Consider the following 15,634-nt stretch of genomic DNA (forward strand, 5'->3'; position numbering starts at 1 on the left):
TGAGCATCAGCAGAGAGTCTGCCCCAAACGGTCAAAACACAAGCGCCCGCCCTTAGAGACTGGGCTGAGGGGGGGTCAAAACATTCACGTGGGTCATACACATCTTTCAACACGACTCCCGGTTACAATCCTGAGCGGGGATTTAACCCTTCAAGCCCCAGCACTGGTGGACATGGGGTCAGAAGGGAATCTGCTGGATAGCAGATGGGCAAGGGAGGTAGGGCTCCCTCTGGTGGTGCTTTCTTCGCCAGTGAGGGTGCGAGCACTAGATGGCACTCTTCTCCCTTTTATCACACACAAGACACTACCTGTAACCCTGGTAGTGTCTGGGAATCACCGGGAGGAGATTGAGTTTTTTGTAACTCCTTCTACCTCCCGCGTGATTTTGGGCTTCCCATGGATGATCAAACACAATCCCCGGATTGATTGGCCGTCTGGGGTTGTGGCTCAGTGGAGCGAAACCTGCCACCGGAATTGTTTAGGATCCTCGGTTCCTCCCGGTGTAAATGCTAATGAGGAGGTTAAAGTCCCTCCCAATCTGACGGCGGTGCCGGTTGAGTACCACGATCTTGCTGACGTCTTCAGCAAGGATCTGGCGCTCACCCTTCCCCTGCACCGTCCGTACGATTGTGCCATTGATTTGGTCCCGGGCGTTGAGTTCCCGTCCAGCAGGCTGTACAATCTCTCACGTCCCGAGCGCGAATCAATGGAGACCTACATCCGGGACTCATTAGCTGCCGGGTTGATCCGGAATTCCACCTCCCCGATGGGTGCAGGTTTCTTTTTTGTGGGCAAGAAAGATGGCGGACTCCGTCCATGCATTGATTACAGGGGGCTGAACGACATAACGGTTCGTAATCGATACCGTTTACCCCTGTTGGATTCAGTGTTCACGCCCCTGCATGGAGCCCAAATTTTCACCAAACTGGACCTTAGGAATGCGTACCACCTGGTTCGGATCCGGAAGGGAGACGAATGGAAGACGGCATTCAACACCCCATTAGGTCATTTTGAGTACCTGGTCATGCCGTTCGGCCTCACTAACGCCCCCGCGACGTTCCACGCATTGGTAAACGACGTCTTGCGGGACTTCCTGCACCGATTCGTCTTCATATATCTGGATGACATACTCATCTTTTCCCCGGACCCTGAGACTCATGTCCAGCATGTACGTCAGGTCCTGCAGCAGTTGTTGGAGAACCGGCTGTTTGTGAAGGGTGAGAAGTGTGAGTTTCACCGCACCTCTTTGTCCTTCCTGGGGTTCATCATCTCCTCCAACTCCGTCGCCCCTGATCCGGCCAAGGTTGCGGCAGTGAGAGATTGGCCCCAACCAACAAGCCGTAGGAAGCTGCAACAGTTCCTCGGCTTTGCAAATTTCTACAGGAGGTTCATTAAGGGCTACAGTCAGGTAGTTAGCCCCCTGACAGCCCTGACCTCCCCAAAAGTCCCCTTCACCTGGTCGGATCGGTGCGAAGCCGCGTTCAAGGAGTTGAAACGCCGGTTCTCGTCTGCACCAGTTCTGGTGCAGCCCGACCCTAGCCGCCAGTTCGTGGTTGAAGTGGACGCCTCTGACTCAGGGATAGGAGCCGTGCTATCCCAGAGCGGAGAGATCGATAAGGTTCTTCACCTGTGTGCCTACTTTTCTCGCAGGTTGACCCCAGCTGAACGGAACTATGACGTCGGCAATCGAGAACTCCTTGCGGTGAAAGAGGCTCTTGAGGAGTGGAGACACCTGTTGGAGGGAGCGTCTGTGCCGTTCACGGTTTTCACTGACCATCGAAACCTGGAGTATATCAGGACCGCCAAGCAGCTGAACCCCAGGCAAGCCCGCTGGTCACTGTTCTTCAGGCGTTTTGACTTCCGAATCACCTACCGCCCCGGGACCAAGAACCAGAGATCGGATGCCTTGTCCCGGGTGCATGAAGATGAGGTCAAGACTGAGCTGTCGGATCCACCGGAGCCCATCATTCCGGAGTCCACTATCGTGGCCACCCTCACCTGGGACGTGGAGAAGACCGTCCGGGAGGCCCTGGCACGGAGCCCGGACCCCGGAACTGGACCAAAGAACCGTTTATACATCCCACCAGAGGCCACAGCTGCAGTCTTGGAGTTCTGTCACGGGTCCAAGCTCTCCTGCCATCCAGGGGTGCGTAAGACCGTGGCAGTTGTCCGGCAGTGCTTCTGGTGGGCGTCTATGGAGGCCGACATCCGGGAGTATGTCCAGGCCTGCACCACCTGTGCCAGGGGCAAGGCAGACCACTCCAAGACACAAGGACTTCTGCAACCTCTTCCGGTGCCTCGTCGCCCCTGGTCTCACATCGGCCTGGACCATCTTCACGATAGTGGACCGTTTCTCCAAGGCGGCCCACTTCGTGGCCCTCCCGAAGCTCCCTACGGCCCAGGAGACAGCAGAACTCCTGGTCCACCACGTCGTACGTCTGCATGAGATACCAACTGACATTGTCTCGGACCGTGGTCCTCAGTTCTCCTCACAGGTTTGGAGGAGTTTCTGCAGAGAACTGGGGGCCAACGTGAGCCTCTCGTCCGGGTATCACCCTCAGACGAATAGACAGGCAGAGCGGGCCAACCAAGAACTTGAACAGGCCCTCCGCTGTGTTACATCCGCGCACCTGTCAGCCTGGAGTCACCATCTGGCCTGGATCGAGTACGCCCATAACAGCCAGGTGTCCTCTGCCACCAGCCTCTCCCCGTTTGAGGTGTGTCTGGTGTACCAGCCCCCGTTGTTTCCCGTGGTGGAGGGAGAGGTCGGTGTGCCCTCGGTCCAGGCCCACCTGCGAAGATGCCGTTGGGTGTGGCGCACCGCCCATTCTGCCTTGTTGAAGGCCCGGACGAGGGCTAAGGCCCATGCAGACCGCCGGCGTTCCCCGGCCCCTGCTTACCAGCCCAGGCAGGAGGTATGGCTTTCAACAAAGGACATCCCCTTACAAGTGGACTCCCCAAAGTTGAAGGAATGATACATCGGGCCGTTTAGGATCCTTAAAGTGCTCAGCCCGGCCGCAGTGAAGCTACAGCTGCCGGCTTCACTGCAGATCCACCTGGTCTTTCATGTCTCCCGCATCAAGCCATACCACACCTCACCCCTCTGCACTCCTGGACTGGCGCCGCCTCCTGCCCGGATTATCGATGGGGAGCCTGCATGGACGGTTCGCAGGCTCCTGGACGTCCGTCGGAAGGGCCGGGGGTTTCAGTATTTGGTGGACTGGGAGGGGTATGGACCTGAAGAACGCTCCTGGGTGAAGAGGAGCTTCATCCTGGACCTCCTGGCCGACTTCTACCGACGTCACCCGGACAAGCCTGGTCAGGCGCCAGGAGGCGCCCGTTGAGGGGGGGGTCCTGTTGTGTGGGCCGCCAGAAGAGGAGGTACTGCTGGCCCACCACCAGAGGGCGCCCTGCCTGAAGTGCGGGCTTCAGGCACGAGAGGGCGCTGCCGCCACGGACACAACCGGGAGTGACAGCTGTCACACATCAACTCATGACAGCTGTCACCCATCTTCATTTCATCACTCCATAAAAGCCGGATGTCATCTCCACCTCGCTGCCGAGATATCATCTACCTGTAAAGGTACTTTTCTCTGCTGACCTAAACGATTGAATAATAACCTGAACTTCTTTGCAGCCGTATTCCTGTGGCGTTTCATTATCTGTGGATTGGCGTTTGGTGTGAACAGCGATGGCTTCGCTTCACACCCAAACCAGATAAGTGGTTAGACAGGAGCTGCACGAGTGTGTGATTAGAGGTGGAGGTGACTTTCCACCTTCTGACTGTTTTTGTTACTGGGTGTGCACACACCCACATCTCACTGTTTGTGCTCCTCGCCAGCAGTACCAGATCCGACAGTCGGGGACGGTGATCAGCTGGGAATTCGGGACTTGGCGGCTCCAGTATTCTCCGGGTTATGTGGCGGTGGAGATCGTGTGGTTCCGACTCTTCTTGGGACAGACGTCTTCTATCCTCGAGCCTGCCCACACGTCACCTTGGTGTATTGACTGCTATCCGATTCTGTGATTGTCTGTATAATCGTTGTGCACATTCACAACATTAAAATTGTTACCTTTTGGCTCATCTATTGACCGTTCATTTGCGTCCCCTGTTGTGGGTCCGTGTCACTACACTTTCCCCAACAAGAACTATCTGCCAAGCTAGAAAACTGCTTCATCCTTGTAAGAGCAGAATACTACTGGAATGAATTTGAATAAGGAAAGTTGGGTTTTTTCTCACCAAAATGGATGCTGTACTCACTCCAGGTTATCGTCTGGAATAGTCCCAGATTGCATTGAAGAGCTTCTAGAATTGAAACATTTTCGTGCGGGTGGCGTTGGGGGGCAATTTTGGGTTTCAGCTTTTTTTTTTTTCACCACTTTCATCCCTGAATATGTGAAATCGTGAGTCACGTTTGTGTGGATTAAAGTTACTAACTGGGACTCCTATCTTGTTGCGAGAAAGAAACAAGAATCGTCCTCCGTTCTGTTCACACAGCTCCAAATATTGCACGGCTCTCTGACGAGTCAAGTTAGAACGATAGGATCCAGTCTGAATTAATAACTTCAAAGTGAAACACCATTTTGTTTATTTTTATTTATGTCCAGGGATCAAGGATACAGTGACCAATTTCATATTTATTTACTTTAAGACTCAATGAAATACATAGAAAACCTGTAAAGCCTACTTTTAGTACAAAATTCACAAGAGGTATCGATAAGGGAATCGATAAGGAATCGGATCGATAAGCAGAATCGATAATGGCATCGATATCGATAAAATCTTATCAATACCCATCCCTACTGTTGAACATGCTTTTCTCTTTGAAAGCCTGAGGAAAATGGGACATTCAAGACATTGTTCAGAAGAACAGCGTAGTTTGATTACAAAGTTGATTGGAGAGGGGAAAACTTATACGCAGGTGCAACAAATTATAGGCTGTTCATCTACAATGATCTCCAATGCTTTAAAATGGACAAAAAAACCTGAGACACGTGGAAGAAAACAGAAAACAACCATCAAAATGGATAGAAGAATAACCAGAATGGCAAAGGCTCACCCATTGATCAGCTCCAGGATGATCAAAGACAGTCTGGAGTTACCTGTAAGTGCTGTGACAGTTAGAAGACGCCTGTGTGAAGCTAACTTATTTGCAAGAATCCCCTGCAACGTCCCTCTGTTAAATAAAAGACGTGCAGAAGAGGTTACAATTTGCCAAAGAACACATCAACTGGCCTAAAGAGAAATGGAGGAATATTTTGTGGACTGATGAGAGTAAAGTTGTTCTTTTTGGGTCCAAGGGTCGCAGACAGTTTGTTAGACAACCCCCAAACTCTGAATTCAAGCCACAGTTCACAGTGAAGACAGTGAAGCATGGATGTGTAAACACATTTCATTGTGCAGGGAACATGTTCCTATGTGCATATGACAATAAACTTCTTTTGAATCCTTGAATCCTTGAATCATGGTATCAGTTTGGATATGTCAAAATACTTGAAGAGGTCATGTTGCCTTATGCTGAAGAGGACATGCCCTTGAAATGGGTGTTTCAAGAAGACAATGACCCCAAGCACACTAGTAAACAAGCAAAATCTTGGTTCCAAACCAACAAAATGAATGCCTCGCAGATGTGAAGAAATCATGAAAAACTGTGGTTATACAACTAAATACTAGTTTAGTGATTCACAGGATTGCTAAAAAAGCAGTTTGAACATAATAGTTTTGAGTTTGTAGCGTCAACAGCAGATGCTATTATTGTGAACACCCCCTTTTCTACTTTTTTGTACTAATAGCCCAATTTCATAGCCTTAAAAGTGTGCAAATCATGAATGCTTGTTCTTGTTGGATTTGTGAGAATCTACTGAATCTACTGGTACCTTGTTTCCCATGTAACAATAAGAAATATACTCAAAACCTGGATTAATCTTTATAGTGACATATCACTACTATTATTCTGAACACTACTGTATTTGCATTTTGCAAATTGTTTTTTACTTCTACTTTTGGTACTCTGTGTGCTTCTTCTCCTGTGTTGCTACTGGAACCTCAATTTCTCTGAGGGAGTCTTCCCAAGGGATTGATTTTGGAATCAGGGTTGATGTTGGCTAATTGAATTATTGTTGGTGCTACAGTTTGTGGGTGCTACAGCCCCATCAGACCCCACACTTGAGTTACTTATACCTTCAGCAAATAAAGTCCAGGTGATACTTGGATATACGTAGCACCACTTCAGGACTCACTTCAGGATTCACACTATGATTATGTGCTTATGGATTCATCCTCTCACTCTCTGTCTCACATATAGTTGCTGGTTTCTGTACCAGCTAAAAAAATTGAACAGAAAACATTTTGTTCATAGAGACACTCCTGTGCATTTTGTGTGTGTGTGTGTGTGTGTACTGTGTCTGTGACTGACACTGAGCTGTGAGTGTCCACAGCAGCTCTACCTCTTGCTCAGAGCTAATTAAACCTGAAAGCAAACAGTTAATCTCAGTCCTGTTCTTCTGGCAGGAGACCAGACTTCCTCCGCAGGCCAACTGATGATGTTTCCCCTCCAGAAGGGGAGATGTGAAGAACAGGGAGGAGAGGCAGAGAGCACCCTGCTGCTTCTCCGCCCTCCTTGCTTCTGGTGTAACAGGGAATATCTCGGATCAGTGGCCAGAAACTGCTGAAAGGCATGCTGCCCACTGTCCCTCAGAGACACTGTGTGTTTGACAGAGGGACTAGTAGTGCATATCAGCAATGGAGGAGAGAAAGAGAGAGTACACAGTCAGTATTGATTTTTGATGCACCTACCTGTTTTTGCAAACAGTCCACTCCCCCAGAGAGTGGATCTATTTATGCAACTTTGAGCGGCACCTGAGACTTGACGCTGCCAGACCTGTCAGCTCTGGTGACGTCCACTCATGGGATTTTCTCGAACTGTACCCCTCAAACTTTACCAAGAACGATGCAACAAAATATCTACATAGTCTATAAAAAGTACTGGCTGTTGGAATGGATGCCTGCCCAACTGAACGTTCCAGGTAAAGGTAGAGTCGGCCGAGGCAAGCAGTTTTTGTGACTATGCCACTTGCTGGGCAGGCAAAGAAGTCAGTGGGTGCTTTTATGGTTGTATGATTACAGTGCCAAATCAGAATAAAGTTTGAACCATGTAGAAAATTTAAATAAGAAAACATTAAAGGGATTTTTACATTTATTTTGACCTCTATTTCATTGCAGTCAATATGTGCCCAAGATATTTCTTGTTTTGTGTGGTCAACTTCATTTCATTTCATAATATAGGTCTGCAACACATTCCAAAAAAGTTGGGACGGTAGCAAATTATGGCGAGTAATGAGGTTTAAAAAATTACTATTATTTTGAGCAGGTGATGTCTACAGGTGATTGTAGTCATGATTTGATACAAAAGCAGAAACCTGAGTCTTTGAGTAGCAGAGATGGACAATAAAAGTGTCAGAAAAATTGTTGAAATGTTTAAATATAAGGCAATGCTAAAATACCCTCGGCCGTATGAGCATAAAAATAGGAAACAGAATGTGACCTTTTGATCTCTTAAAATAGGTCCAAGTTAGCCATCTTTGACCTTGTCCAAGGTCTGTGTCCCAAGAATGTTCCCCCTGTGAATTTGAAGACCCTGGCAGTAATAGGACTGGACTTATGCTGAGCACAGACAGACGGACGTAAGGCCTTCGCAATACCCAAAGGCCATATTTTGGCCTCGGGGAAAAACTTTGTTTCAAAGAAAGATTGGAAGGGATTTTCATATTCCCTCCACTGTGCATAATATCAATAACAATTTGAGGAATCTGGTGGAAAGGGTAAGTGTCTAAGCTGAACATTCATGATCTCCAATCCCTCAGATATCACTGCTTTAAGAACCATCGTTCATGAATACCTGATAATAACCATGTGGGCAAGGGGTTACTTTGAGAAACCTTTGTCTAGCACTACTATATGGAGCAATATGCCACTTAAAACGTTACTGTGTGAAAAAAAATGAAGAGAAACCCGATGGTAAGCGTGCCCATAAATGGTGTAGACTTCTCTGGGCTGGGTGGCATCTGTGTTGTACCATCACACAATGGAAATGGTCAGAGGAATCAGTATTCCAGATCTACTTTTTTTTTTTTTTTTTTTTTTGAAGAATTGGTTGTCGTGCATTGCAAACCAAACATGAACTCACCATCCAGACAAGTCCCACAGCTGAGGTCTATCACGGTATGGGGTTGTGTCAGTGCCACTGGCAATGACAATTTACACAGCTATGATGGCAGCATTAATGCAGCAAGACTCATTGAGATTTCAGAGCAACATCTACTGCCTTCAAAACAACATCATTTCCAGGGACACTCATGCATTTTTCAACAAGACAAAGCAAAGTCATATTCTGCACACATTACAAAGATATGACTGTGGGTACGACTACTGGACTGGCCTGTCTGCGGTGCTGACGTGTCCCCAGTGGAGAATGCATGGAGAATTTTTAAATGAAATATTCAACAACGGTGACTCTTGCACACCTGCAAATATACTCAACAAAAATATAAACGCAACACTTTTGGTTTTGCTCCCATGTTGTATGAGATGAACTCAAAGATCTAAAACTTTTTCCACATACACAATATCACCATTTCCCTCAAATATTGTTCACAAACCAGTCTAAATCTGTGATAGTGAGCACTTCTCCTTTGCTGAGATAATCCATCCCACCTCACAGGTGTGCCATATCAAGATGCTGATTAGACACCATGATTAGTGCACAGGTGTGCCTTAGACTGCCCACAATAAAAGGCCACTCTGAAAGGTGCAGTTTTATCACACAGCACAATGCCACAGATGTCGCAAGATTTGAGGGAGCATGCAATTGGCATGCTGACAGCAGGAATGTCAACCAGAGCTGTTGCTCGTGTATTGAATGTTCATTTCTCTACCATAAGCCGTCTCCAAAGGCGTTTCAGAGAATTTGGCAGTACATCCAACCAGCCTCACAACCGCAGACCACGTGTAACCACACCAGCCCAGGACCTCCACATCCAGCATGTTCATCTCCAAGATCGTCTGAGACCAGCCACTCGGACAGCTGCTGAAACAATCGGTTTGCATAACCAAAGAATTTCTGCACAAACTGTCAGAAACCGTCTCAGGGAAGCTCATCTGCATGCTCGTCGTCCTCATCGGGGTCTCGACCTGACTCTAGTTCGTCGTCGTAACCGACTTGAGTGGGCAAATGCTCACATTTGCTGGCGTTTGGCACGTTGGAGAGGTGTTCTCTTCACGGATGATGTGAAGGAGATGTGTTGCACTGCATGAGGCAAATGGTGGTCACACCAGATACTGACTGGTATCCCCCCCCCAATAAAACAAAACTGCACCTTTCAGAGTGGCCTTTTATTGTGGGCAGTCTAAGGCACACCTGTGCACTAATCATGGTGTCTAATCAGCATCTTGGTATGGCACACCTGTGAGGTGGGATGGATTATCTCAGCAAAGGAGAATTGCTCACTATCACAGATTTCGACTGGTTTGTGAACAATATTTGATGGAAATAGTGATATTGTGTATGTGGAAAAAGTTTTAGATCTTTGAGTTCATCTCATACAAAATGGGAGCAAAATCAAAAGTGTTGCGTTTATATTTTTGTTGAGTATATGTTTGCAAAAAGAATGGGACAAAATCATTTCGGAAACACTTTATTGATTGTATCCTCAATGTCTTTTAAGTGTTGTGAGAAGGAGTGGAAATAACACAAAGTGGGCCAATCTTTAGCATTCCTACTTTTTATTTTTAATTTTTTTTATTTTTGAATGTGTTGTATGTCTGAAATGCAGGAATATATATATATATATATATATATATATATATATATATATATATATATGAACAAATGAAATGAACTTGACCAGACACAACATGAAATGTCTTGGGTTCATACTGTCTGCAATGAAACTCAAGTCCAAGAAGAATCACTGTTTTTATGTTTGTTTCTTTGTTTTGCATTTTCCATATTATTAAAACCTTTTCTGATTCAGTGTTTTAATATTTTAAAATTCAAAGCAGTATTGTAAGAACCACAGCTACTCACATTTGCAAATGTCCTTTCAAGTGTGCACAGTAACACAATCTCAGCCCAACATTACATTTGGAATTGCCAGAATGGGACATTTTAAACGTAATGGCGCATCTGAAAAAATAAATCTATTTTCATTTTACACACTTGTATCAAATCAGGATCTTAAGGCAACAAAAATATTTCAACAAAAAAATTAAGTATAAATGCCACCTAACCAGGCAGGACCTGGTTAGGGTTCTCTACATGTAGATTATTTGTACCGTTATTGTCGTAATTGCTACCACGCTGTGGAGGGAGTGAATGTGGTGTGCAGCCATCTTATTGTCTCCTTTCTTTAAATCAGAGTGACTTTGTCACCTCACCACCCACCAACCCACCCACAGATAATTCAATAACCATGAAAATGAGCTGTGCACGTACAGTATGTGTGTGTGTGTGTGTGTGTGTGTGTGTGTGTGTGTGTGTGTGTGTGTGTGTGTGTGTGTGTGTGTGTGTGTGTGTGTGTGTGTGTGTGTGTGTGTGTGTGTGTGTGTATACTGTGTTGGCAAACAATTTATGTTAATCAAAGGTGATCATTATTACTCTAGTTATCAAATTTAGCGATTATCCATTTGAGACAGTGTTCTCAGTTGTGTGTGTGTGGGTGTCCATGTGTGGGAGGTGTATTTATTAAGTAAGCAATCATCTGTCTTTTTCTCTTTAGATAGGTCGTAATATCCACTTTCAGGCACTACTTCAACAGGTTTTCAGTTTGTTTAACATACAGCCAGTTCAGTGATACCAATTTATTCAGGATAATTGCTGGTAAAAATAATAATAGTAAAAAAATATATACATGCATTACTGTGGAATTGATTAGGATCGTCTATGTAGAAGGTAGCATGACACTGTAACTATAAATGAAAATGACATTTTAAGGGTTGTGTCTTTCACACTGTACCAAGCGGTCGGTACAGTTGCCACATTCATTGCATGTTGGTCGGATGCACATTTACTTCACCAGACAAGGTTTGTGTCTTAGTGCACCCAAAACCTGGTGGCAGCTCCAGTGCAGTATTTCTCTTTATTTAAAAAAAGTGTAATAATCCATAATAGAACCATGAAGCTGAATTGAACACAAAAAACAATGAAATAAAAATAATAACTAAATGGAAAAATACAAGTTCAGTAAGTCTTGTCTTTGCATTACCAGGGGTATATTCAGTTTTCACATGAGATCGAGACTTAAAACATTGTTTGAATGAAAAAAGAGTAATAGCCCATGCTTTGATACAAAAATACATGCCAACACTTACCATAGAAGTCAACCTTTGACAGAAAAGTAAAGTTCATTTCTGCACCAAAGTGCACACAACAGCAAATGTCTGATAAATGACAGTTTGTCACTTACTTATATAAGTACTGCAGGCAACAGGTCACAGACTTCCATTCTTTCAGGAATTTGCGTGTGATGCCTATCACAAAGGCTGATTGAAACAGCGACACTTTATGCACACAGTCACAGCCGTCACACATAGCAGCTATGGCAGGCGTGTCACTCTAACTGTCATAGTAATTTCCTTTATGTTACTATTGCCAGCTGATTCTGTACTCTGGCTTAAAGTGAATGACAGTTGACAATGTGACTGGTTGACAGCAACACGCCTAACAGTTATTGTTGGTCGGGGTTGCCACAGCAGATACAGCCAGATCTGCATTGGTACTTGGCACAGGTTTTTCACCTGATGGAACTCCAGTTTTACCCGGAGACACTCACACAGCTCCTGGTCTTCAGAAGAAGTTTCCCATCCAAGTACAAACCAGGCCACATTTTGCTTCGCTTCTGAGATCTGACAGGATCAGGCTCAGACAGAGCAGATTGGTTGCTCAACGTGCTCAGTAGTAATAAACAAGTTTATCCATTCCCTTTGCACCTAGTACCCAGTTTTGTGCTCAATTTATGCACCCTCTACAAAGCAAATACAACTTAAGTACCCCAGAAGAGCATTTGTGCCACTCTACACCACTTGGGTCCTGGGTCCACCATGAAGGTAGGGCCCAAAGTGAAAACATTAACATATATAATTTTTGCACCTGTGCAAATTTTACTTCTAGAAGGGGCTTTGTTATGTTGCTTGTGGTGCAGTCAGAATTTCCTTACTTCCAAGCCAAAAGGTCTTGTGTTGACATCACACCCGCGCCCAGTCTCTTTGTATATCTGGAGTGATGCCAGGAATGACATCTCACATAAAACCTGTGCCAAATCAACATGTGGATCTATATTAGATTTGATGTGGTGACCGAAAGCAAAACAGCCAAAGGAATCATACATGGTAATAGGATGTCTAAGTACTTTCCACATCCAATAACAACAAAATATCTGCGTCATCATGGGAATGCCTTAGAATGTTATGTCCTCTGCTTTAATAAGTCAACTTTATTTAATGCTAAGATTTTGCTGTTTGTCCAAACTGTAAAAGTCTTTATTTTCTCATCATATTTCCACCACCCTGTAGCTCTTATACTGTTGTTTTTTAGCTGATTGCTTGTCTTAATAATATTTGAGCTAACAGGTGAGCATCAGCCAGTAACGACAGAAGATAGTTTACAGTACAGATCTGACCCTGCATCCAAATTAAGCCTCTGGGCTCAGGGGTATTTTCTAGAATTTTTCATACTTTCAGGAATTGCCCTTTTAAGTTTAACTTTTTTGAGTAAAATATCTATGTATTACATATCAAAGTTTTCAGATCAATGCCGTGTTTCAGAATATGTGCCACATATTTCACTACAACACTGTGTATAGAAATAATTTGGCGCTAAATCTTAAAAAACTTAAATGTGTTTTTATAAAATTCTACAGATGTGAAATGAAAATACACCTTTATTCATATGGATGAACGGTTTTGGTGTGAGAAATAGGTTTATCAAAGTCTCTGGCTCACAGAAGTGTAATACATTAAGAAAATTGTTGGTAAGTGTATGATAAATATCTAAAATCGAAATATCTAATTAATTTTTTGGTGTACATTGTTGTTTGTTACTCTGCATTTCCCAAATGTTAGAGGTCTAATTGCGGGCTATGTGTTGCATATCAAAAATGTATAGAATAGTCTCCTTTCAGAATATGTGAAGTATATTTTTCTTGACCACTGTGAGTAGAAATACTTTAGTTCTAATCCAGTAAAAATTTAAAGTTTTTTTCAGTAGTTCATATCTTCAGTGAAAATCCAGTTTTATTCATGTAGATGAATGGTCTTGTTGGTAGAAATGTGCTTACCAAAGTCTTTAGGTCACAAAAGTGGTGTAATACGAGGTCTGTCCATAAAGTATTGTACCTTTTTATTTTTTTCAAAAACTATATGGATTTCATTCATATGTTTTTACGTCAGACATGCTTGAACCCTCGTGCGCATGCGTGAGTTTTTCCACGCCTGACGTCGGTGACGTCATTCGCCTGTGAGCACGCCTTGTGGAAGGAGTGGTCCCGCCCCCTCGTCAGATTTTCATTGTCTGGAAATGGCGGAATGAAAAGGACTTTTTTTCCATCAGAATTTTTTCAGAAGCTGTTAGAGACTGGCACCTGGAAACCATTTGAAAAATTTATCTGGCTTTCAGTGAAAATTTTATGGGCTTCAGAGAGAATAAGGACTTTAACTACAGGTTTAAGGACCCCTTTAAAGGACGGTCAGTGCGCCGCGCTGCAAGCTGCGACGATGCGGCACAAACCACTGGATCATTTCTAAGCTGATGGCTCTGTGGATACGAGACCGTCGTGTGCTCTTTCTCTGGTTATCACAAGACCTGGACATCAGCCATTTTCCGGCAGATTTCACTTTTAACAAGAGATTTTGTCATGGAAAGCCACGCGGAGGCTTCGCGCGTCACGACCGATTCGCTGATGAAGCAAGACAAAGGAAATCCTCCGTTTCGGAGTGTTAGAGGACAAGTTGGGACATGTCTATCTCGGCTTTCAGTTCTTACCAGTCGAGTGAGTATAAAAGAACTTGTGGAGAGCTGGACATGTCCCAACTTGTCCTCTAACACTCCGAAACGGAGGTGTTCCTTTGTCTCGCTTCATCAGCGAATCGGTCGTGACGCGCGAAGCCTCCGTGCGGCTTTCCATGACAAAAATCAATCAATCACCCTTTCCAGGTATGTGTTTTCAGACTTCATCCACAAATGTCTATAAATATCCATCAGTGGATGAAAAGAGGAAAGTCCTTCACAAAAATGCCATTTGCTTTGTTGAGAGGTTGAATAAAGAAAAACAAAAATAAATAGTCCATCCATGCTTTTTTACACAACAAATGGGTTTGTCTTTAGGAAGAAATAAAAATTAAAATGTGTTTTCAGGCTGACAGGACTGTTCTTCTAACATTTACAGTATGAGCATTTAGTGGCAGTGTGAATCAATGACAATCCTTACAGCGACAGTGCACTGTGACTGCAGTCTGTGGTGGCAGCAGACAAAGAGAGAGAGAGGGAGAAAGAGACCCTCTGGGCTCTAGGAGTGGTTAGGAATGATATTCTCCAACAGGGATTGAAATAAGAGGTGACCCTCTACTTTCAGAAAGTGGTTGAATGAAGTCTCTGTGACATTTGATTACTGATCTGTTAATAGAAATATGAAAAAAGTTGGACAAGCATGCGTGTCCATCGACCCCAGATGGTTAAAATGGTTTTCCTGTGTTCCACATTCAGAAAGTTTGTTGTAACTGCTTTGCACTATATTTTAAAAGCATTTAATCCAGTACGGAAAACACTGGCGGCCGTCGGTTTGACAAGGCAAGTGCTAGCAGGTCTGCACGCATCTGTTGTGATATGCCGATAAATGTCACATTTGCTCAATGTGGATGTTGACAAAATTGAGCTGGCAAATGTTGATGCCAGTGGTCTGTGTTAAACTATTGGCACTCTAATCTGACACATCTTACTTTTGCGAAAGCCTCAAAATGAGCAGATGTGTGTTTTTAGTGTCTGATGTATAACGCTCCAATTCCTAGCATGTACTCAAGGGCTACTGGGTCATTATGTTGACTGTGTGCCTGTGCTCCCAGCATGCAGCTGGCATAGACAATCACAACAAAAGAGACGTTTAGTGTGACTTAACAGAGGGGTACTGCATATTAAGTTGTGAATTGTGTTTGTGTGTGCTGCGACTGAGGGCACAGATGAAGTGATCAAGTCGACAGCTTGCCGCGCTGTGATTGTCACTGATCCCCCCCCTGTCCTCAGTAAAAACATTGCCATCTGCCACTGGCAATGCCAGCTTGGCACTTCCCACCCAGGCTAAACAAGAGAGGGCAGCAGGGAGGTAGGAGCAGTTTAGTGTAGGAGACAAGGTCGTTCCCCGTGTGAGTGTCCTGATATTGAAGTGTGGACTGTATGTCAAAAAAAAAATGTAATCAGAAGCCACAGTTACAACACTCACATTGAAAGCACTGTCTTATTGTTACACATTCAGATGTGCAGCTGCTTGACAGCAAGGTTTCTCCGTGTTCAAACAAACCTTTAGTAAAAGATTGTGAACGATCCTACAACATGAATGCTTTTTGTGACATTTTGTCAAATCCCATCTT

The 15,634-nt window shown here is 44.6% G+C and overlaps 1 protein-coding gene across 8 annotated transcripts in view; it reads left to right on the forward strand.

Annotated features, from left to right (window-relative positions):
- dab1a (DAB adaptor protein 1a) overlaps window positions 1-15,634 on the forward strand; it is a 929,000-nt gene that overhangs the window by 833,350 nt on the left and 80,016 nt on the right. The gene's annotated exons all lie outside the window — the stretch shown is intronic.

Source organism: Thalassophryne amazonica, chromosome 10, assembly GCF_902500255.1.
Source record: "Thalassophryne amazonica chromosome 10, fThaAma1.1, whole genome shotgun sequence".
In the NCBI taxonomy this organism is placed as follows: Eukaryota; Metazoa; Chordata; class Actinopteri; order Batrachoidiformes; family Batrachoididae; genus Thalassophryne; species Thalassophryne amazonica.